A 3531-nucleotide genomic window follows, 5' to 3' on the forward strand; every position below is an offset into this window, starting at 1 on the left:
CAATCCTGGCCCAGCAGGAAACGAGAGGGAGAGAATTTGAGTGAGGGAGGCAGCAGTGGGGCCTAAAGAGGGTGGTGTTTCTAAAAGATTGGCTGTAGTTCAACCAGAAGTTGCAGCCCGAATGCAGGAGTGAGTGGGTAGAATTCTACAGGAGGGTCAGACTAGATGAACGTAATATAGTCCCTTCTGGCTTTACAATCTATGACTCTATAGCTGTGGGCTGGAGGAGGGTGACTCTGCTGGGAGGATACTCACGGACACCCATCTGTGACTCGTGTAACTCCACACACCCAGGTGGCCGTGAAATGGCACGAATCTCCCGAGTGATTAAACGCATCCTTGAAGAGAATGAGTGCATCCCTCATGAGCCCCCATAGTCTCTGTCCCCCGCCATACAAGTGAGGGGCCCGGGCAGCTCCTTCCAGCTCCTCACAGGGCGGTGAAGAGACTGAATGGATTGTGTTTAATACTCGTGTGGTACGGCTGAAGCTTCTCCTGCACTGCTCTTGGCCCTTAGGCTAGGTTCCAATGGCTTGTGCCAGCCCTTTCCACAGGGCCGTCCTTAGCCATAGGCAGAACAGGCAGCCGCCTGGGGCACCACTAGATCTGAGGGCACCACTCTGCCGGGAGCCCGGACAGACGGGAAGCAGTGGAGCATGTAAGAGCAGGGCTGCTGGGTCCTAGAGAGAGCCGAATGCAGCACAGTCTGAGGGAGGGGACTGGCTGTTGGGGTCTCTGGGAAGGGGTGGGGGAAGGAACTCACCTGTAGGGTGACCAGATGTCCCGATTTTATAGGGACAGTCCCGATTTTTGGGTCTTTTTCTTATATAGGCTCCTATCCCCCCCCACCCCCGTCCCGATTTTTCACATTTGCTGTCTGGTCACCCTAGGTGGGGGTAATTGGTGCCTATATAAGACAAAGCCCCAAATATCAGGACTGGCCCTATAAAATCAGGACATCTGGATCTGGTCACCCTAGCTGGGGAGTGTGTCTCTCCCCCGGGCTGGCAGCGATCCATCCCATCCGGGGGGAGCTGCACAGGGCAGGATGAGCTGCTGTGGCTCCATGGGTGCCCCGTCCCTGAGATCAGAGGCTGTGCTAACTTCACCATGGTCATTGGGCTGGCGGTGGTGCCCATTGGTGTGTGATCGGATCTGAGGGTTTGCTGCTGCTGTTGCCAGTCTGCACCCCAAGAGGTGGATTTTGGGGTCCTGCAGTTTTCCACCTATCTCCTCCTCTACTGCAGCTGTTGGACCAGCAGGCTGGGGGGTGAGCCAAGCATGAAAGCAGTACTGTGTTGCCATTTAGATTGTCATTTAACAAATTTGTTTGCCAAAAATGCTTGCTAACAATCCTGAATTCAATTTCAATAATTTTTTTTAAATCAGTATCTTAGCCAAAAACAGAAAATTAAGTTGTTGACAATTATTTGTGACAAGTTTGGTATGGGGAAGGGTATGGGCCAGTTTTCATCAGAGAAACAAAAAATGTTGATTGACTTTCCTATAGCCCTGTTACTGCTAAATAGAGCCCTCCAACAACTGTAATATGCTCATCTCCTTACTAATGTATAGAGCAGGGGTCGGCAACCTACGGCACATGTGCCAAAGGTGGCACGCGAGCTGATTTTCGATGGCATGCGGCGGTGGGCTGCTCTGGGGTCCGGCTGCTGCCCCATTGCCACCCGGGGTCCTGGCCACCGGCCCCACTCAGCACCCACTGCTGGCCTGGGGACCCCCAAGGAACCCCAGGCTGGCAGCGGGCTGAGCAGGCCGGTGGCTGATACCCTGGCTGAGCCACTCAACCCGCTGTCGGCCTGGGGTTCCATTCACTCAGCTGGTAGGTGGGCTGAGCAGGACTAAATTCAATGAAATAGGAAAACAAGAAAAGCCATTCGTGGAAATCAACGAATGGCTATGCAGATGGTGTCGGAGAGAAGGGTTTGGATTCTTTGACAATGGGATGGTCTTCCAAGAAGAAGGATTGCTAGGCAGAGATGGGCTCCACCTCACGAAGAGAGGGAAGAGCATCTTTGCAAGCAGGCTGGCTAACCTAGTGAGGAGGGCTTTAAACTAGGTTCACCGGGGGAAGGAGACCAAAGCCCCGAGGTAAGTGGGGAAGTGGGATACCGGGAGGAAGCGCAAGCAGAAGACTGCAAGAGGGGAGGACTCCTGTCTCAGACCGAGAAAGCAGGACAATCAGCGAGTTATCTTAAGTGCCTATACACAAATGCAAGAAGCCTGGGGAACAAGCAGGAAGAACTAGAAGTCCTGGCACAGTCAAGGAATTATGATGTAATTGGAATAACAGAGACTTGGTGGGATAACTCACATGATTGGAGTACTGTCATGGATGGATATAAACTCTTCAGGAAGGACAGGCAGGGCAGAAAAGGTGGGGGAGTTGCGTTGTATGTAAGAGAGCAGTATGACTGCTCAGAGCTCCAGTATGAAACTGCAGAAAAACCTGAGTGTCTCTGGATTAAATTTAGAAGTATGAACAACAAGGGTAATGGCGTGGTGGGAGTCTGCTACAGACCACCGGACCAGGGGGATGAGGTGGACGAGGCTTTCTTCCAGCAACTAACAGAAGTTGCTGGATCACAGGCCCTGGTTCTCATGGGTGACTTTAATCACCCCGATATCTGCTGGGAGAGCAATACAGCAGTGCACAGACAATCTAGGAAGTTTCTGGAAAGTGTAGGGGACAATTTCCTGGTGCAAGTGCTGGAGGAACCAACTAGGGGAAAAGCTCTTCTTGACCTGCTGCTCACAAACAGGGAAGAAATAGTAGAGGAAGCAATAGTGGATGGGAACCTGGGAGGCAGTGACCATGAGATGGTCGAGTTCAGGATCCTGACACAAGGAAAAAGAGAAAGCAGTAGAACAGAGACCCTGGACTTCAGAAAAGCAGATTTCGACTCCCTCAGGGAACTGATGGGCAAGGTCCCCTGGGAGAATAACATGATGGGGAAAGGAGTCGAGGAAAGCTGGCTGTATTTCAAAGAAACCTTATTGAGGTTGCAGGAACAAACCATCCCGATGTGTAGGAAGAAAAGTAAATATGGCAGGCGACCAGCTTGGCTTAACAGTGAAATCCTTGCTCGTCTTAAACACAAAAGAACAGCTTACAAGAAGTGGAAGATTGGACAAATAACCAGGGAGGAGTATAAAAGTATTGCTCAGGCATGCAGGTGTGAAATCAGGAAGGCCAAATCACACTTGGAGTTGCAGCTAGCCGGAGATGTTAGGAGTAACAAGAAGGGTTTCTTTAGGTATGTTAGCAACAGGAAGAAAGTCAAGGAAAGTGTGGGCCCCTTGCTGAATGAGGGAGGGAACCTAGTGACAGAGGATGTGGAGAAAGCTAGTGTACTCAATGCTTTTTTTGCCTCTGTCTTCACAGACAAGGTCAGCTCCCAGACAGCTGCACTCTGCAGCACGGTATGGGGAGGAGGTGACCAGCTCTCTGTGGAGAAAGAAGTAGTTCGGGGCTATTTAGGAAAGCTGGACGAGCACAAGTCCATGGGGCCG

This window comes from Mauremys mutica, chromosome 5 (assembly GCF_020497125.1).
Source record: "Mauremys mutica isolate MM-2020 ecotype Southern chromosome 5, ASM2049712v1, whole genome shotgun sequence".
In the NCBI taxonomy this organism is placed as follows: Eukaryota; Metazoa; Chordata; order Testudines; family Geoemydidae; genus Mauremys; species Mauremys mutica.